Raw genomic sequence first — 22,546 nt, 5'->3', positions numbered from 1 at the left:
TCTCTCAAGGGACTGGTAGCCGCAAGGAGAGGCTATAAGGGCCCTTATATAGGCTCCGAACCCGGGGATTTAGGGTTTCATTAAACAGCGTGGACTCGCCGAGTCCACTCATGGACTCGCCGAGTCCAAAGCAAAGCTGGATGAACAATCGCGACCCTACTCGACGAGTCTACGTATCAACTCGCCGAGTTCCTTCCCATAATTTAAAATAATTAAATAAAATAATATATACCTGGAAACCTGGCTGTTACATGTCCACTCTCATCCACCGCTTCCTTGACTGGCGAAGGGTCGTTAGCCGAACAGCTAGGACTTGACATTAATTCTCATTAAGTATAATGATAATTATAAATTAACTAAATGTTTTATAAATTCCCAATCTTAGTTACTTTAGGAAAATGTGAAATTGATGCTAACCCATGAAATTACACTTTGCACCTTGCCAAGTCATTATTGGAGCGTGTGTAGTTAACCAGCACACTAAAATGAATTAGTAAGGATGGAAAATGGTAGCTTAATATTTGTCATTTATTGGTGGAGCGTGTGTGGTTAACCGGCAGATCGATTAGGTGATAAATGACATTAAGACTACCAAGTATATTTCCATGGTTATTCACACCTTATTTGTGATCCTTGGTATCCCAGCCACAAACTTGAAGGAAATAATCGAGATTTAAACATGTCATTGTAAAGTTCAATGATTCTCAAAAGAATCTAGGAATTTCAGTTCATCTAAAACCTAATAAATCAATTTCATTTTCCTTTTTGGAAAATGGTAAATGGTCATTTACCTACCTTTAAATATTTTGCAGCTTGGATTACGGCATCCCTCTTCCAAATTGTAAAATTTTGTGTTGGGTCCTAGCCTTAATATTTCATTTTGAGTGTTATATTAAGGACTCTATATCTATTCTAAACTTTGAATTTCTTCTTTTTCAGATGTCTTCCAACAATTCTTTTGGCTCAAACCCTACCGGATCCTTCTCTCTCATGAACCTTTGTAGGAGAATCATCTTCGATGGAACTAATTTCAATGATTGGATTAGGAACATCTGGATGCTCACAAACTACGAGGACATGGAATATGCCCTTGATAAGGAGCTTAGGGTGATTGATGATTCTTATGCTAATCCCGAGGAGATTGTTGAGTACGCTACCCATGAGAAGGATGCAACTAAGGTATCTTGTATCATGCTGGCGACTATGACATCAGAACTCCAAAAGTCCTATGAGGATTTCTACCCTTTTGAGATGCACCAAGACATGATGGAAAGATACCATCAAAGTGCACATCAAGAGAGGTATGAAATCATCACATCTATGATAATGACTAAAATGAAGGATGGAGACTCCCCATTTGACCCAACAGAAGACAAACTACCCTTCTGATTTGTATGGACTAAAAATAAGTGTGGATGTGGAGCATAGGAAGATGTAAGTCCCCATTTGACCCAACAAAAGACAAAATTAATCATGGGGAATAGGAAAGCTTCACATGTCACCAATATTGGAGTTTAATCTTTATTGCTTTGTAGTGGGTTGAAATTAGATTTGAATAAATGTTGTTACTTGTCTAAAATGGCGAGAAATATTATTTTTTTCATGGTCTGTACAAACAAGGTTTTATTTTTTCGTTTTATAATGAAAGTGGTGCTATTAATGATTTTCATAATGATGTATTTTATTTTAAAGCATTGCCTTGTAATGGTGTATATGAAATTGTGATGGTTGTAGACAACTAAGGAAATAATGTATTACATATTGATTCTTCCACTAGTTTGGATAAAGTATCCTTGTGGCATTTTCATCTTGGTCATGTCAACAAGAAGCACATAGGCTAACTCGAAAAGATTGGAGTCTTGGAATCATTTGACTTAAAGTCAGATGATAGTTGCAAATCTTGTTTTCTTGGAAAGATAACTAAGACACCCTTCACTGGTACTTGTGAGAGGGGTGAAGGTTTGTTGGACCTTATACGCGCAGATGTGTGTGGATCCTTCAGAATTGCCACAAGGGATGCTAACCGCTTTTATGTGACTTTTAGTGATGATTATAGTAGATATTGATATATCTACTTAATTAAGCATAAATCAGAAACCTTTGAAAGATTCAAAGAGTTTATTCAAGAAGAGGAGAATCAGCTGGGCAGGAAGATACTTATCGAGGTGGAGAGTATCTTCGTATCGAGTTCCTTGACTCTCTTAAGGAATGTAGAATTGTTTCACAACTGACACCTCCTAAGACACCACAACTTAATGGTGTGGCTGAGAGTCGAAATCGAACCTTGTTAGACATGGTTCATTTCATGATGAATCGAGCTTCGTTACCAATCTCATTTTGGGGGTATGCCTGAGAGAATGCCGCCCATATCCTTAATCTAATCCCCACCAAGAAGGTTGCCAATACACCTCACGAGATGTGGATAGGGAAGGTTCACTTGTTGGCACACATCAAGGTTTGCGGTTGCTAGGCTTTCGTGAGACATGAGACTCATGAAAAGCTCGAACCTTGGAGTGAATGTGTTTTCATCGGCTACCAAAAGAAATACTTTGGTTATCTCCTCTACAAAATGAGTAACAATGTTGTATTCATTGCAAGGAAAGGAGTCTTTCATGAAATAGAATTCATAAACCAAGGAAATAGTAGGAGGCAAATTGACCTTGAAAAGCTTCAAGAGTCAAGCAGTGAAGGAACCTCAAACACTAGCGATCAACCTAAGGAGGAAACTCTTGTTGAGCCTATTGACTAGTTTGTACCTATGAGACGTTCCACTAGACTTAGAAATACACCTTAGTTTTATGGTTTCCATATTACTACAGAAGGTGATACATTTATCAGTGATAGTACATTGGTAAATTTAGATGAACCTAATAGTTACAAAGAAGCCATGGCGGGCCCTAAGTTTGAAATTCAATAAAGGCTATGGACAACGAGATTCAGTCCATGTATGACATTCAAGTTTGGAACTTGGTTGACAATGTACCGGGTCGTAATATAGTCGGGAGAAAATGGATCTTCAAGAAGAAGACTGGCATGGATGGGAAAGTACACACTTATAAGGCATGACTGTTATGAAGGGCTTTACTCAAACTCCAAGAGTTGACTATGACGAGACCTTCTCACCAATAGCGAAGATTAAGTCTATTAGGGCTATGCTACCCATAGCTGCATTTCATGATTATGAAATATGACAAATGGATGTCAAAACCACTTTCCTTAATGGAAAGTTGACTGAGGATGTTTACATGAGTCAGCCAGAGGGTTTTGTAAATGAAAAGTACCCTAATAGAGTGTGTAAGCTTGAGAAATGAATTTATGGATTGAAAGAAGCGTCTCATAGATGGATTCTTTGTTTCGATTAGAAAATCAAAGAATTTGGCTTTTCGAGATGCAAGGATGAGTCATGTGTATATGTTAGAGCTAGTAGGAGTGTAGTTAGCTTTTTTTTATTGTATGTGGATGACATATTCCTCATAGGAAATGACATCCCAAACTTGCAGGAGGTGAAATCCTGGCTTGGGAACTGTTTCGCTATGAAGGACCTTGGTGAAGCAACCTATATCCTATGGATACGGATATTGAGAGACAGGAGTAAAAGACTAATTGGACTTAGTCATAGTATCTACTTGGACAAGGTGTAGAAGTGGTTCAACATGCATAATTCCAAGAAAGGTGACTTACCTCTCCAAATCAATGCTAAACTGAGTAAGACTCATAGTCCGAGTACAGAGGCTAAGATTGATGATATGGGTCGATTGCCATATGCTTTTGTTGTGTGCTGGATCATGTATGCTATGACTTATACTCGCACTGATGTGATCTTTCCTTTGAGCATGGTCAGTATACATCAGGGAAACCCTGGTAAGGCTCACTAGATTGCGGTAAAGAATATTCTCAAGTACCTACGAAGGACTAAGGACTGGGTTCTTGTCCTCGGTAGGAGTGATGACTTGAGAGAGACAGGGTATAGTGACACTAGCTTTCAGACCGATAAAGATAATTTCCGCTCGTAGTCGGGTTGGGTATTACCCTAAATGGAGGAGCAGTTACTTGGAAAAGTTCTTAGCAGGAGACTATAGTTGATTCAACGTGCGAATCAGAGTACATAGCAGCAAGTGAAGCAGCGAAGGAGGCAATATGCCTGAAGAACTTCATTGGAGACCTTGGAGTTGTACCAGCTATAAAGGAGCCTATGGATATTTTCTATGACAACGACAGTGCGATTGCCTTAGCCAAGGAAACAAGGGATCATGGCAGATCCAGACACATTGAAAGAAAATATCACATCATAAGACACTAGATAGAAGAAGGACTCCTCGTAGCAAAGAGGGTATCATCAGAAGAGAACCCATCAGATCCCCTCACGAAGGGACTAAATAGGGTTAAGCATTTGCAGCATGCGAGGCACATCAGGCTGAAAGACGATATTAGTTTTAATGATTAGATAACTATATCTGAAACTTGTAATAGATAAAATGTAATTAAACTTTAATGAATAAATAAAAGTTGTTTTTTTATGAGTAAAGTTACTATCATGTGTTAATTGTTTACTATTGTTTCAATTTTGCATGTTTTGACTTTTAGAATAATAAGATAATTCAAATTGTCCACATGTGAACATAATTTGGAAGTAGGTATTGAATCAAGACTATCATGAATTTTTCTTGTAGATTCTCTGAAATAGTTAGACATTGTTATGACATTCATGAGTGCTCATAAGTTCTTAGTATTGGATTAAACCTACTCTTACGTGTATCACTTCATGGAATTTATCTCCAGTGATCATGAGACAATAATATCGTCTATTCAAACCAAGAGATATGAGTTGTTGACTATGAGTTGGTTATGCATTGGTAGTATGAAAATGCATCAGTAAACGTACTTTTGTGTATGATTTGGCGAATAGTTAGTACAAGCATACAAGTCGAAGTTTATATGTTCCTTTTAGTCCTTAGAGGATTGAAAGAAATATCTTGGGCCCCTCAATGATTTTGTTTTGATTTATGTGTCGTGACCAGTCAGAACTCAATTGATGTGTTCGATTAAGTTCTATGTCAAACAAATTGGAAATCAGGAAACAAACTGTTGGACAATAAGTATGACTTTGTTCCATGTGTTTGTCTGACTGATATCTTGAGAATAGAAGATTATATGATCACTTTTCTAAAACAACACGTCTTAGTTCAACAAAGTTTTAAGAGCTACGATTGTTGGTCGGTTCCTGAAGTCGTACTTGCAACTATAGTTATTAGACTTATCCAAGTGGGAGACTGTTGGATAAGGTGTCTATGTCCATAACTATATTTGGTGTGTACTTGACCCGGTTTAGCATGGTCCATTTGGGTTGCACTTCACCAGAACAATTTGGACCTTGAGAAGAGGATATGTATGATTTATTAATATATTATAAGTTATAATATAATAATATGAAATCATATTATTTAATTTGTATTGATCTAGAGTTAATTGGGAATTAATTTTGTGATCAAAAGAGACTAATTAAATATATAGGGATTGATTGTGTAAATAATTTATTCTTATGATGTGGGCTAATGATCCATGATTCCTTATATTAGGCTTAACCCAGGTGGTGACCCATACATACTCCATGGAGGTTAAATCCCATGGATCATGAAGAATATGGAAAGTTGTGCACATTAGGGTTTACATGATGTATCCCTAATGTAACCACACTATATATGAAGCCCTTTGGTTCAAGAAAATGGCACCTAGAGTATACACAAGAGTGTGGCCGATTTTGTGAGCTAGAGAGAGTCCTCTTCTAATTTTCCAAGTGTTAGTGGTGATTTTTGATTCCACTCGAGGCATTCACACTATTGGTGCTAAACTCTTAAAGCTACAAGGAATAAGCTACAACAAAATGTATGTTATCTCACTAGTTTTATTACCCATGTATCAAAGTTTTGTATGCTAGTTAAGGTAATACCTTGGAAACTTCAAGTTTGCATGTATAATAGAGAAAACGTAGATCCAAGGTATTTAGGGTTGCATGTACACCTTAGGAGTGTTATAATACTCAAAACCTATCAAGACCAAGATCTTTATCACTCTTTTTCAACTCTTTCTCCTTTTCAGACTACCTGACCGCCAGATGTCTCTTAAAGCTTCAATATCCTTCTTGAAATCTAAGGTACCCATAAACATTAGTGTCGTAGCATTAAACAAAGTTTTTCCATTAGTATATACTAACAAGCAAGTAATAAACAATAAGGATGAATTACAATTTAAAGAAGGATAGAAAGAAATCTTACATATGGGATTGAAGGATCTCCGCAATGGAAAGTAAAGAGAAAAGCATAAACAAATTTGAATTTATAGGAGGTCTTGAATGTAAATCTTGGCCTATGAATATTTGAAATTCTAAGGAAGGTAAGCATATACGATTTGGTTTTGATATGAGCGTCATGTCCCATCAACACCCTACGGTATGACTTTGAGTCTAGAAATCTCAATCTTCTAAGATCTTGGAATGGAAATTTTTGGGGGCAATTATCATGGGTGATATGTTTATCTTTACTTTATTATAATATAAAATCTTAAAATTATACTAACATCTTCAATGCATAATATCTTGAAGAAGTCAACATCTTGGAATTGTAATCATATATTTTGTATTATTCTATGCAACAGTAAACACTTACCTCACAAGGAATGGACCAAGCCTTGAAGCACGAGGTCAACAAGAAAAGACGTTGAGTCTCCTTAAGAAACCTGGTCAAGCAAGAATAGGGGAAGATCCTGCATTTTTAGGATAGTTTGTTATCTTATCTTTGTATATAATGACAAGTTGATCATTACTCACACATGTTCACTAACACTCTTACTTACTCTCAGCAATATCTTGAACACAAAATCACCTCACATTCAACCAACTTGCACATGTAACTTCATTTTTATTAATATAAGTTATAATTAAGGCAGTGTGAGATTGTTACCTTCCTAGGTTTTATGCTAGAGATCTCGAATGATTAAGGGCTTTCCTCGTATATCTTTTAATTCTTGCACTCATTTTTCTTATACATTGGTACTTGATCTATTTCAATATTTACATGTGTTTTCATAAAATTTACTTACTTGCACATACCTTGATTGCTTGATTATCGTCACAGGATACTCTTTAGTATCCTAACCTTTTTGAACATATTAAAAACTTTATTTACATTCTTTGTCAAATTTAGCACTATTTATGTCCCAATTTCCAAGAATATACGTATTTATATCTTGTGTTAAATCAACATTTCGAACACTTTTTACAACAAATCTCAACATTACGGTTTTGTTCCTATGATGACCTACGACATGCTCTAACATCTTCAGCAGTTTATAATATGTTTATTTAAAATCTTCATACTAAACATCACACCATATTTATTAATTTGTTATAAAATTATTAAAGTGATTTTTGACCAAAACAATATATATATATATATATATATATATATATATATATATATATATATATATATATATATATATATATAGAGAGAGAGAGAGAGAGAGAGAGAGCTAGAGAGAGACAGAGAGAGAACTAGAGAGAGAGAGAGAAACAAGATTATAATAAAGAACTAATTTAGTGGAAGAAAATAAAATTTTATTTTCTATAAAATCGACATATATTATTAGGATAATATTATTTTAAAAATTAGAACTATTGTGTTTAGAACTATTGTGTGAATGTAAAAACAATTTTAATAGTTTTGAAAAAAATAATAGTTCTAGTGATAGTCTCAATAAGTTTTTGTTTATTTAATTTAGAAAATCATAGTTTTTTTTTTATTATTTTTTTTTATTTTTTATTATTATTATTTTTTTTTTTTTACAAATATGATGCTTCAATATCATCTAAAAATTCTAGAATCAATCTTGTAATGATTAAAAGAAAATAATCGCAAACATAAGACACAAGATTTAATGTGGTCGAGTCAATATGGACTACATCCACACATAACGAGAGTTCATTTTTATTCATAAGTTTGAAAATATAGTCCTATACTTTGAAACTCTAACTCTCAATCATGATTGCAGAAATTGGGATTAATCGGTGATTAATCGTGGATTAATCGCTTGGCGTTCTCCAACTGTCGCGGATTAGGGCACTAATCAGAAATTTAGGATTAATGGACTTCAGCTGAATTAATCGGTCAACAAAAGTTGAAAAAATTGAAAAAGTTAAAAATTTTTAAATTTTTTTAAAAAATTCAAAAAACCAACTTTCTTTTTTTACTCTAAAATTTTAAAATTTTCAAAATTTCAAATATTATACCAAAATGTTCATATTTTCTTATTTCCAAATTTTCAGATTACAATTTTTCTTATTTTCTAATTTTGAAGTACATGTTTTTTATTATGATATATTAATATTTAATTAATTTTAATATTTTATTAATAATCTATGGTCCCCGATTAATCCTCGATTAATCTCCGCCAAAACCGATTAATCCATTAACACCAATCGGCCATCGAGCTACCGTCAAACGATTTTTACAAACTTGCTATCAACTATATATATATATATATATATATATATATATATATATATATATATATATATATATATATATATATATATATCAAGGTTGTAAAAATCGTCCGGCGGTAGGTCGGCGGTCGACTGACGATAAACGATTAATCAGATTAAGCTGGGATTAATAGGAGATTAACCGAGGATCCTTAATTATTATTAAAATCATTTAAAAAATTAATATTCCCTAAAAAAACTAAGTATTTGAAAATCTAAAATTTTAAAATTTTAAAAATTTGAAAATTTTAGTTTAATATTTTAAAATTTGAAAGCTTAAAATTTTGAAAATTTAAAATTTTAGTGTAATATTTTAAAATTAAAAATTTTGAATTTTTAAAAAAATTCCCGCCTATGACCGCCAAGACCGACTTTGACCGATTTCCGCCAAATACCCTAATCGTAATCGGTTTAAGGCCGACAAGCGATTAATCGTAATATGGTGGAGTATTTGATTAAATTTTGTTAAATACTTAATATTACCCATATTCTCCAATATATATATATATATATATATATATATATATATATATATATATATATATATATATATATATATATATATATATATATATATATATATATAGGGTTAGGTTCATTTGAGACCACCTATATTTTGTGAGACCGTGAGACGCATTTTTTTATTTATTTTTATTTTTTTTATTTAATTCATGTTCCGAAAATAATATTTAAAAAAAGAATTTTTAGATTTTTCCATTTATTTTGCATTTTAAAATTATTTTTTAGAATATGTCTGTGTAATATTCTATTTAGAATATTTCACGTATTTTTTTTAAAAAAAAACGGAATTTTTTTTTTTTACTTTTTTTATATTTTTTTATATTTTTTTTAGTTAATTCAAGTTCCGAAAATAATATTTAAAAAAAGAATTTTTGGATTTTTCCATTTATTTTGCATTTTAGAATTACTTTTAGATTTGGTCTTACGTTCTTACAAAATTAGAATGGTCTCAAATGAATATATATATATATATATATATATCTATATATATATATATATATATATATATATATATATACTTTTGTTGATCATCGTCTTTCTTGTCAACTTTATAACGCTCTCATTTATTTGTAGATATTTCCTCGGCCTTTCTTACTGTTACTATCACTCTTCTATTTTGCCATCTGCCTATGTGACGTTAGCATTCTTATGTAGTTATGTACACAGTTTTCGTTTACTCTTCTTGGCATCATTACTCCTTCTTTGAATGTCTTTTATATCACACCCTGATAATTCCATATTGATTTGTGTAAAAGGTTTTCAGTTAGAGTTTACGCTTAGGAGACCATCAGCTCAAGTATCCCTTATATTAATTTGTCCTCTGTAATGGATGAGTAATGGTGCTCCATTGACCCTTCTTGTCTTCTTGATTTGGTTGGTGACCTGCAACTCCAGGTCGAGAAAATTGCATCGCAGAAAAAGAAAACATGGGCTACTGTTGATAGAAGATTAAAAGTGATATGAAAGCCAATAATTACAGTAGGAAAAATTTATAATTATGCATTAATTTAATAAACAAAGTATATAGAAAGTTACTTTAAGCACATGTATAGTTTAATACTTTAATTTTTAATCAATCATAATTAATGCATGGTCATAGCTTTACCTAATTGGTGACTTTACAAGCTGTTACGATAAAGAATCCCATTCCCCTGGCCACTAACCTTCGGTAACCCCCAATAATTCCACACACAAAAATATAATTATTAATTAATCTGGTTATCATAAGTCTATAATATTAAATTAAAAATAAAATAATAACAAGAATCCAGTTGGAAAATATTACCGTGTTTATTTTTAAAGAAATATTAGATAATAAACAATTTAGAACCAACAAAATATTACAATATAAAAATTACTATGCTTCTTAACCAAATAATAATAGTACTTTATCGTTTTTAAAATAAATGCTCATGCATGTTTTGTTTTTTCCAATCTAATATATCTTAAAATAATTACTATAAGTGTTTTGCATGTTTATCATAATGTTTTTATTGTACTTACTTTTAATATGTGTAACATGATCATTATCTACAATTAAATAAATTTTTTAACTTTGAAAATCATTGAAACACATTATTATAAGGTTAGCATATTAAAAGAGTATCTATCTAATATACCAAGAATAAAACCCAACATATTTAACTACAAAACAAACATTATGCTTTTATCATTGTTACGTTCCATGATCAATAATTATATATAATATAATATGATATTGAAATTTATTTTTAATAAGATCTTATTTTCCGTACGAAAAATGGTTTTGAGCATATGGAAAATGTTTACGCTCACATATATCAAGGATGTCAAAAAAAAAAACGAAACAAAAAAAAAATCGAAAAACCAATTGTTTGGTTTTTGTTTTTACAAAGCCGATTTTTTCGGTTTGGTTTGGTTTTTCTATATATATCTAGAAACCGAAAAAGAAACCAAACCAAACCGAAATATACGGATATCGTTTTATATATAAATATCACATCATAAATAAAGTAATCCGTAAAATAATAAAAAATAATATTCTGTTGTAAAGTGTGGTCCATTGCAATTATCGCATCCAGCTCGTATGGCATATATTGACTGATCCATTTTCGTCATTCGTCGATACATATTCTCGAGTTTACTCATTATTGCAGCCAAGTTTTCGTTTCCTCCTTCTCCAATACTTTTACCTATTGTAACATATTCTTGCAGGTTATGATATTCTCTTGAGTGCTTTGCGAATTCTTCTATTAACTCTTTGATTATGGCCAGATTCTTCTTAGTTAGCGGTCCTTGAGAGTCAAGAAGTTGACTCGTTGTCACATTTACCTCATCATGGAAAATAGACACCTCCGTTGAACGTTCAAGTCATGTTGAAAACAATTTCTAAGAAGACATTTGTACCTCTACCACGCTTCATATAAGGACTCTCTCATCTTTTGTTGGAAATTGGCTATATTCTTCTTCAATTTTGCAACCATGGATGGTGGACTAGCTTTTTGGATGAACTCTTCATAAAGTTGAGCCCATTTAGTGATAGCATTGGGTGAAAATGCCTTCAGTCAACCTTTTTTCACTCTTCTAAAAATCACCGGAAGCATCCTCAACAACATTGTTGCACGAGGTATATTGGGAATATTTAAATAGTTAGCAATATCACTAATCTTGTCAATATGTTTATAGGAATCTTCATGATCTTTTCCGTAGAATGGGATACCTTTTAGCATGGCTAAAATGTGCCCTTTGAGATCGAAATTTGCGGTTGCTTGAATTTTGGGTGGTACATGACCCGACTCGTTGCCGTTACGAAATTTGCGATTGCTATATCCACCATTTCTTCTACTTCACACTTTATGTCGTCCTCTGAATCGTTTTCGATTTTTGGCTCGCTTGGAGTCTTCTCAAAGTGCTTGAATTTGTCGGATTAAAAAGTGTTGCTTGACTCGCCGTTCTTCTTGTCTTTCTTCTTGTGAAAATCTGATTCTTGATCTTTAAGTGGTGGAACTAATGGAGTTTTGGATCATCAGGTCATAAATCACTGAAACAAATACAAAATAAAAACAAAAACATGTAAAACAAATAAAAACAATTAAATTGAAAATAGACTATTTAGTTACCACGATGTGGACAAAGATGCCCACGTCATGGCTGCTGAACAAACAGAAAAATTAAATTACTATAGAAAAATAACTTTTTTGCCATTTGTGATTTATTAATATATTATAATAATAATAATAATATATTAATTAAGAAATCATATTGTTTAATTAGTATTGATCAAGAACTAATTTGGAATTAATTTAGTGATAAAAAAAACTGATTAAATAAACAGGGACTGATCATGTCAATCAGTAAAACATATGATTTGGGCTAATGATCCATGATTGGTTTATGTTGGACTAAGCTTATGTGAAAGTCCATTAAGTGATAATCCAAATCATATTGTTGGATCTTAAGCTTAACTGTAAGAATTAGGGTTAACACATGACTCTTGGAATTCTACACTTTAAATATGTACCCTAAGCCCTAAAATCAGTTACCCCTTGCATTTGAAGAAGATTATAGCAGATTTGTGTCTCCTAAACCTCTCTCATATCCATCTAGTTGTTTATTGGTTTTTGTGACTTGTTTGAGGCATCACACTTGAGGTGCTAAGCTCTCTTAAGGCCAAGTTTTGCAAGCTACTACACAAGGTAACCTTCTAACTAGTTTTTATGATTCAAATGTCACCTTTTCATGCTAGTTAGGCTTCATGCTTTGGAAAATGAATATCGCATGTATACTTAGAGAATACTCAGATCCAAAGCATTAGGGTTGTATGTTTACAATAGGGATGTTAGAGTATATAAAACCCAACAGTGTTATTAGAGCCATCAATGTTTTGTATTATATTGATGCAATTGTGTAATTTTCAAAGTTGAAAAAATGACATTTCTGGCCACTTACTGTTGGAATCGTCAAGTCCATCATGGAACTCGACGAGTTGGATGATCTGACCTTGAACTCAACGAGTCCAAAGCCTGGCTCGACGAGTTGGATCATCTGTCAGCAAAATTTTCGAGTTTTTGGCCTGTTTTGGATTAGAATCATTACCATAAACTGTTTTGGTTCATAAAATTCAGTTTTAATGATATGGTAATGATTATCCCCATCCAATACCATAATGATTGTCAAATTTTAAGATAATTACTTGATTTTGTGAAAAACTAGTTATTTTGTAAAATCTGAAATTATATGAATACTATAAGGTCAATTGGTAAATGATAAATTATATGATAATGTTATCTGCTAAATTGATCTAAAATGTTTCTTGAAGAGTTCAGAACTTGTCCTCAAGTTATGAAATATAAAAATTCTCATTTATGAAACATTAACTTATTTTTTTGAAGTTATAGAATCCCAAAGGTCTTTAAAAGTTTCATAAATTGTCTTCAAGTTATGGAACTTGGAAAGTCTCATTCATGTGACATAAATTCTAAAACTCAAGACGTTTTGAAGTGTTTCAAAATTTGTCCTCGAGTTTTGGAATTTGAAAAGTCTCATTATGAAACTTTAATTCCAAACCCTATAATTTTAAAAGTTTAAAACTCAACTCTATACTATTATAATATTATAGTTTAATACTTATATATATATATATATATATATATATATATATATATATATATATATATATATATATATATATATATATAAGAAAAACTCATTCTTATAGTTAGTAGGCCTCTTTCACGAAGCCGGTCTATAAGCGGGTATAAGGAAATTCCCTATAAAATGGTGATTGAATGGGTGTCCACTCTCACCCACCGCTTCCTTGACTGGTGGAGTGTTGTTATCCCAATGGGTAGGATACGACATTCATCCTTGCTAAGTCGTTAGTGGAGAATGTGTGGTTGACCGACACACAAATTTAGGACTGGGAAGAGTGGCAAAGGGTAACTTGATGTTAATCATGGATCAATGGAGCGTGTGTGGTTGACCGACACATTGATCAAGTGATATGTATCATCAAGAGTACAAAGTACATTTGCATGGTTATTCACACCTTGTTTTTGTTCCTCGATATCCCAGTTACAAACTTGAAGGGCATAATCGAGATTTAAACATACCATTGAAAATTTCAATGAATCTCAAAAATTAGGAATTTCAATTCATTTAAAAATTAATCTCCATTTTCATTTTTATGGTGGAAATTGGTAAATCATCATTTACCTACCTTCAAATATATTACAATTGGATTACGAAATCCCTCTTCCGAATTGTAGCATATTGTGTTGGGTCCTAGCCTTAATATTTCATTTGGGTGTCATATTAAGGATCCTTATCTAATCTAAGATTTGTCTTTCTTTTCAGTTATCTACTTCAACCACTGCTTCAAACTCAACTGTTTTTTGGCTCTTTCTCCCTCATGAACTTATGTGGGAGGGTCATCTTTGATGGGTCGAACTTCAATGACTGGATTCGAAACATCCGCGTGGCCATTCGATATGGGGACAAAGAATATGTCCTCGATATTATCCTACACGCTTTGCAATTGATATTATCCTACACTCTTTGTTGAAGCTGAATGTCAATTTCGATGAAGAGTTACAATGGATATTATCCTACACTCTTTGCCTCCTTGTTATGATCAGTTTCATATGACCTATCAAATGAAAAAGGAGGAGGTCACTCTTAGCAAGCTTCAAGGTCTTTTAAGAAATGTTGAAAGTAGTTTGAAAGGCAAATCTATTATACCTACTCCTCCTCCTCCTACTACCCCTGTCTTGGGAATTAGACATGGGAAGGGAAAGAAGAGGAAGACTCCTTCTGAGAGCCACAAGGGAAAGTCCCATGATGAATCCTCTTCTAGTGGGACTAATGTTAGTTCTCCTAAACCTTCTTCTAATCCAACAGAAGCAGAATGCTTCCATTATCATGAAAAAGGGCACTGGAAACAAAGCTGCTATAAATACTTGCAGGACATAAAAGATTAGAAGATCAAGCCCACCTTTGCAAGTATTTACACTATTCTATCTAATAACCCATCACATGCTAATTCTTGGGCCCTTGATACCGGATGTGGTTTTCAATTTTGTTCTGATTTGAAGGGTCTAAAAGGAAGTAGGGATGTGGAGCACGAAAAGATGAACTTTATCATGGGGAATAGGAAAAAGTTGACTGTCACCAAGATTAGAGTTTATTCTTTATTGCTTAGTAGTGGGCTAAAATTAGATTGAATAATTGTTTCTACTTGTCTGATATGGCGAGAAATATTATTTCCTTTCATGGTTTGTATGAACAAGGTTATAGTTTTTCATTTAATAATGAGATTGGTAGTATTAATGATGATTATAATGGTAATTTTTTTTGAAGCATTTCCTTGTAATGGTATATTAAACTGTGATGGTTGTAGATAACCAAGGAAATAATGTATTGCATATCAATTCATCCAATGGTCTGGATAAAGCATGCTTATGGCATTATAGTCTTGGACACATCAAAAAGAAGCACATAGCTCAACTCCAAAAGGATGGATTGTTGGAGTCATTTGACTTAATGTTAGATGACATGTGAATCTTGTTTACTTGGAAAGATGACCAAGTCATCGTTCATTGGTACTTGTGAAAGGGTGAGGTTTTGTTGGATATCATACACACCGATGTGTGTGGACCCTTCAGATCCACCACAAGGGATGCTAACCACTTATATGTGACTTTTACTGATGATTATAGTAGATATGGATATATCCACTTAATCAAGCATAAGTCAGAAACCTTTGAAGAGTTCAAAGAGTTTAAACAAGAAGTGTAGAATCAATTGGGCAGGAAGATAAAGATGCTCTGATCCAATCGAGGTGGTGAGTATCTTAGTATCGAGTACCATGACTATCTTATGGAATGTGGAATTGTTTCACAATTGACGCCACCTAGGACACTGCAACTTAATGGTATAGCTGAAAGGTGCAATCGAACCTTGTTGGACATGGTTCGTTCAATGATGAGTCGAACTTCGTTACCCATCTCATTCTTGGGGTATACCTTAGAGATTGTCGCCCATATCCTTCATCTAGTCCTAACTAAAAAGTTTTCAAAAACACCTCACGAGATGTGGACAGGGAAGGTTCCCTCCTTAGCACATATCACGGTTTGGGGTTTTGAGGCTTTAGTAAGATGAGAGACTCATGATAAGCTCGAACCTCGTATTGAGCATTGTATTTTCATCGGCTACCCACAAATCCTTTGGATATCTCTTCTATAGACCGAGTGAAAATGTTGTGTTTGTTGCGAGGAGAGGAGTTTTCCGCGAGAGAGAACTCATACGCCACGAGGACAATAGGAGGCAAATTGACCTTGAAGAGCATTAAGAGTTAAGTAATGAAGGAACCTCAAGCACTAGCACTCAACCTGAGGAGAAAACTCTTGTTGAACCTATTGACAAGGCCTTAACTCTGAGACGTTCCAATAGAGTTAGAATGGAACCTGAGTTTTATGGTTTCCATATTACTACTGAAGGTTATACATTTATCAGTGAAAGTACACTGGTAAATTTGGATGAACCAAACAACTACAAGGAAGCCATGATAGGCCTCAAGTCTACAAAATGGAAAGAGGCGATGGATAGTGAGATTCAATCTATGTATGACAATCAAATTTGGAACTTGGTTGACAATGTACCAGGTCGTAAAACGGTCGGGTGCAAATAGATCTTCAAGAAGAAGACAGACATGGATGGGAAATCACACACTTATAAGGCAGGATTGGTTGCGAAGGGATTTACTCAAATTCCTGGAGTTGAATATGAAGAGACTGTCTCACCAGTAGCGAAGATTAAATCTATAAGGGTTATGCTAGCGATAGCTGCATTTCATGATTATAAAATATGGGAAATGGATGTCAAAACAGCTTTCCTGAATGGGAAGTTGGCCGAATATGTTTACATGCGTTAGCAAGAGGGTTTTGTCAATGCAAAGTAACCTAATACAATGTGTAAACTTGAGAAGTCCATTTATGGATTAAAACAAGCATCTTGCAGATAGAATCTTTCTTTCGATGAGAAAGTCAAAGAGTTTGGTTTTTCGAGAAGCGATGATGAGTCCTGTGTATATGTCAAAGCTAGTAGGAGTATAGTTAGCTTTCTGGTATTGTGTTTGGATGACATGCTACTCATAGGCAACGACATCCCAACCTTGCAGGAGATTAAGTCCTGACTTGGGAAGTTTTTTTTCTATGAAGGACCTTGGGGAAGTAACTTATATTCTAGGAATAAGGATATTGAGAAACAGGAGTAAAAGACTAATAGGAGTTAGTGGGTGTTTGGCTTAGCTTTGGTGGGGCAAAAGTTCTTTTTGTAAAAGGACTTTTTGGAAAAGTTATTTTTTAAAATGTGTTTGGATTAGCTTTTGAAGAGAAAAGTCAAAAGTTAAAGTGTTTGGTTTAACTTTTACATGTAAAATGACAAAAAAGGACATGTTTCCATATTTACATTGATTTACTACTTTACATATATTATTTTATACTTCAATTTTTTTTAAACACATATTATAATTTTATAAACATTTTATTAGAGAATATACAATATAAATTTCTTTTAAAATATTTATAATTTTTAGATTATACAATGTCAATATTTAAATTACTACATTCATACAAATTGTAAATAATTCATAAGAGGACTTTTTGTATTAAACCATGACAATATTAGAATTACATTCATACAAATGTCAAATATAAATTACGTTCATACAAATTAAAATATTTCTAATTTTTTGGATTAGACCATGACAATATTAAAATTACGTTCATACAAATTGTAAATAATTCATAAAAATTATCATAGATAATATTACATTTATCTACGCAATGTGATTATATCTTGTGCAATAATATCCCGTATCGCTGCCATATATAAATCATCATCGTTCGTGCGACGTGTACTTTGATCTTCTTCGTAAACATCACTACCGGTATCACCTCGTACGGGATTTAGGATTCTTGTTGTGCCCTATTAAACGCTTCATCAAACCTACCAACCTTTCTAATATAGTTATGGATCGCCATCGATGCTATCACAGTTTTCAGTTGGTTCTTGTACTTGTAATTAACATGCATGTCTCTTAATAACGCCCACCTAGCTTTCCACACTCCAAAAGTTCGTTCAATGATATTTCGCAATGATGAATGGAGATAGTTAAATTTCTCTTTCGGTTCACGAGGTTCACGAATAGCAGCCGTGTGTCCATGTCGAAAATTTGGTAAATGATAACGAATATTTGTGCCTTTGTATGGAGCAAGATACCCTCTCGTATTTGGATATCCAACATCAACAACGTAATATTTATCCATAAATAAAACAAACATTTATTATTCGTTTCAAACAAGTAGTAAAAATATAAAACTTGTGTTCCAAAAAAAATACTAACCACCCGTTGGATAGGGAAAATTAAGATCTGATCTCTGTAAGGCTTCATTGAAAATTCTTGTATCGTGTGAAGTCCCCTCCCAACCGGCCCAAACAAATGTAAAGCACATGTTAAAATCACAAACATCCATTATATTTTGTGTTGCATATCCCTTTCGACCAATGTACTTCACTTCATCTTTTTGTGGAACCGATGCCTTGACGTGTGTCCCATCTATAGCACCAATGCAATCCTTCAAATTCAAAAATATATCATAAATAAATAGTTTGTTAAAGTTTGACTACCAAGAAAATAAACATTGGATAATAACTTGAACATTCGATATTACCGAGGGTTATTTAATATATATTCGGGAACATCATCATTATAATTTGCGTCTGGTTTGATGATGTCGGCACTCAGTTTTAGCACGGCTTCCAAAACTGTATGGAAATGCCTGGGAATCGTTTCCCCCGAATGAACTCATGGACAAATCTATTGCTACACCCATGCGCTAAAGTCATCAAGAATATTCCTATAGTCTCCTCTATAGATACTTTTCGTGTTTGTTGTTGCCCGTAATTTGTAGCAAGATCTAAACATAACTGTCTAAAAACCGGTACATTAAGTCTAAACATCTCATAACAACGTCTAGGATGGCCATTTAGTACTTCTGTAATAAACATGTGCCCCGTGCGATCTGAAGTGTGACATGGTGTACGTAAGTTATGAGTGAGTATTATCTCTTTCAAAGCCAATCCACATAACATTTCAAATTCTCTATCCTCTTTCATTACACATTCTTCATTATCATTGGATGAATTAGAATCATAACTATCCATCCTACATAATACAAATAAAATGATGTCAACCATTAACACATAACATAAAGACAAACAATAACACATAATATAAAATGTCAAATACATAATGTCAAAGGACAACATATAATATCAAAACATAAAACTGAATGTCAAAGCATATCACATATTGTCAAAGGATAACACATAAATGTCAAAACATAACACATATGGCTAAATCATTATTTCATAAGTAACTTAAGAAACTCCATCTTGGCTTCATCGATCGTTGGAAACATAAAAGCTTCACGATTTTTCTTTTTGATGAAGACAAACAATGCTTGTGAAAAATTGTTGGACCCTTCACAAAAATCAGGGAACTTGATGACAATTGTCATGCAATCTGCTATTATTGGGGACAGATTGTTTTGTGGATAAGTTTGTGTGCTTTTTGATGATATGGCATCCAATAAAGCATCAACTTTTTCTTCATAAATTGAATTTTTACTCTTGGTTGGACGGTTGTTGGAAACAGACTTAGACCTCTTCCTTTTACTTGAACTACTTTCATGGAGACTAGTAAAAAGAGGCTCATCATCATCTAAGTTGATTTCATCACTATCTCCTTTGCCCTCCATATTTTCTTCGTTTGGATTGCTATTGTTTTGAAATTGTAATTGAGTCATAATCTGATCTCCAACGGCAACAGAATCCCAAAACAAAATAGCATATTTCTCATCAAATATGATCAAATCTGTGTTCCTAAATTTGGCATAATCTTTATTCTCCTACAAGACAAAAAGATATTGTAAATCAAATATGTTTAATTTATATGCAATCATAACTTAAAATAATTAAAAAGAATAGTAATCATACCTTTATTTTCTCCTCCCACCACTAGGGGGATGCATCTACTAGGCTTCTCGTCCCACCGAGTCCGGTTTTAGGCCTCATCAAGTGGTCACAAAGCTTCCACTCTTTTTTCATGTTCTCCCATTTGTTTGTTAATTGTTTTTTTCAAGGCTATAACCTGTTTTCTCCTTAATGCGCTTTTGTATATTTTCCCACCGAATTTTATCAAAGGAGGAAGTGGGTTTACAGCCATTTTTTTCAATCAAGCACGAATCAACAAACACCATGAAGCTACGATTATCCCACCCAAATTTTAGTTTTTCATTTTTAAAGACGTTTCACAATCAACTATTGTAGTGTTGTTTTCATCCATTATGTGTGAATTACATACACTATCAATATTTAAGCAACAAACCAATTTCATTACCCTTTCTAAATGATTTCATTAATTTATCAAAATTCTAATCAAAACAGAAAAAATAGATGATCACAGCATATCAATTTCACAAATCAATCATCTGTTAACACAAAAATCATCCATGAACATAAAATTTCATCAGCTTCATATTTCATCAATTTCATTAATATTTCATATTTCATATTTCATCAATTTCCTAGTTTAACAAATCAGTCATCTGTTAATTCATTTTTCATCAAGTTTACAAAATTTTTGGACTATTTCACAGCATATTTTAGAAATCGGGAGGAACAAATCACTATTTCACAGCACATCAATTACACATTTCATAGCACATCAATTACACATTTCACATCACATCAATTTTAGAGGCTAGAGAGAAGAATAGTTCAAGGAAAATTCGAAATCGGGAGGAGCACATTTCACAGCACATCAATTTCACAGCATATCAATTACACATCATATCAATTTCACAAATCGGGAGGAATTGCTACTGAAAATCGGAAATAGATAGGAAGAGATTGTAACATCAGAGATCGGAAGTCGACTGGGAAAGAAAACAAACCTGATCGTCGGTGTTGCTGGTGTTGCAGGTCGCCGGTGTCACCGTTGGATGTTGCAGGCCGAGATGCGAAAGAGATATGTGGGTGAGCGAAGAGAACGAGGAGGAGGAGAAGTAATGAGATTCGTACCTGTGAAATGTGAATGAAGTTAATTAGGGTAGATAAGGGGTATATTGGTAATTTCTTATTTTTAGGTGGTGAAAAGTTGGGAAAAGTCAAGTAAACATGAGTTTTCAAAAAGCTTCAAATTACCCTATGGGAAAAGTCATTTACAAAAGTCATTTTCACCTTACCAAACATCTTTTTGGACTTTTTCTAAAAGATAAAGTCAAAAGTCATTTTAAAAGGCAAGCCAAACATCCTCTTATTTAAAGTACCTACTTGGACAAGTTGTCGAGACGTTTCAGCATAAATAACTCCAATAAAGGAAAATTACCTATCCAGAGCAATACCAAACTGAGTAAGACTCTGAGTCTGAGTACCGATGCTGAGATAGAAGAAATGAGTCGAATACCATATGCTTCTGCAGTTGACTCGATCATGTATGCTATAACATGTACTCACCCTGATGTAGCCGTTTCTTTGAGTATGGTTAATAGGTATCAAGGGAACCCTGGTATAACTCACTTGACTACAATAAAGAACATTCTTAAGTACCTGCAGAGGACAAAGGACTGGTTCCTTACCCTTAGTGGGAGTAATGACTTGATAGTGACACGGTATAGTGACGTCAACTTTCAGACTGACATAGATAATTTCCGATCTCAGTCGGGCTGGGTATTCACCTTAAATGGAGGAGCAATGACTTGTCAAACTTCCGAACAAGAGACCATAGCTGATTCAACGAGTGATTTTCAATACATAGCAGCAAGTGAAGCATTAAAGGAGGCAATATGGCTAAAGAACTTCATTGGAGACCTTGGAGTTGTACCAACTATAAAGGAGCCTATAGAGATTTTCTGTGACAAAGAAGGTGCGGTTGCTTTAGCCAAGGAACTAAGGGATCATGGAAAATCCAGGCACATTGACAGAAAATTTCACTTCATAAGACATCGAGTAGAAGACTCCTCATAATGAAAGGGGTGTCATCAGAGGAGAACCCAACAGATCCACTTACAAAGGGACTGAGTAGGGTTAAGCACTTACAGCATGCTAGGAGTATCGGGTTGAAGGACGATGTTAGTTTTAATGATTAGATAGATATTTAGAAACTTGTAATACCTAAAATATATTTGATTTTTGATGATTAAGTAAAAGGATTTTTATTTATAAGTAGAGTTACTATCTTGTGTCAATTGTTTACTGTTGTTTTATTTTGCATGTTTTGACTTCCGGAATAATGAAATTATTCAAACTATCCATAGTCGATCATACTTTGGAAGTAGGTTATGTAAGTAGATTATCATGAATGGGTTTTTTTAAGATTTTCTAAGGAGTTAGACATTGTAAAAGTTTGCTACAAACATTCATGAGTGCTCTTGAAATAAGATT

General features: G+C 33.3%; 1 non-coding gene and 1 pseudogene across 1 annotated transcript; one reads left to right on the top strand and one right to left on the bottom strand.

Moving 5' to 3' along the window:
• Positions 1-11,407: 11,407 nt before the first annotated feature.
• On the top strand, positions 11,408-11,514 carry LOC145037957 (small nucleolar RNA R71). Its single transcript, XR_013679066.1, has one exon. It is a non-coding gene; the product is annotated as a small nucleolar RNA R71 (small nucleolar RNA).
• Positions 11,515-17,872: 6,358 nt separating this feature from the next.
• On the bottom strand, positions 17,873-20,327 carry LOC145035214 (uncharacterized; annotated as a pseudogene).
• Between the last annotated feature and the right edge of the window lie 2,219 nt (positions 20,328-22,546).

This window comes from Lactuca saligna, chromosome 3 (genome assembly GCF_052625555.1).
Source record: "Lactuca saligna cultivar CGN05327 chromosome 3, ASM5262555v1, whole genome shotgun sequence".
NCBI lineage: Eukaryota > Viridiplantae > Streptophyta > Magnoliopsida > Asterales > Asteraceae > Lactuca > Lactuca saligna.
Note: the sequence above shows the minus strand (reverse complement) of the source record. Positions and strands in the feature narration are given on the sequence as shown.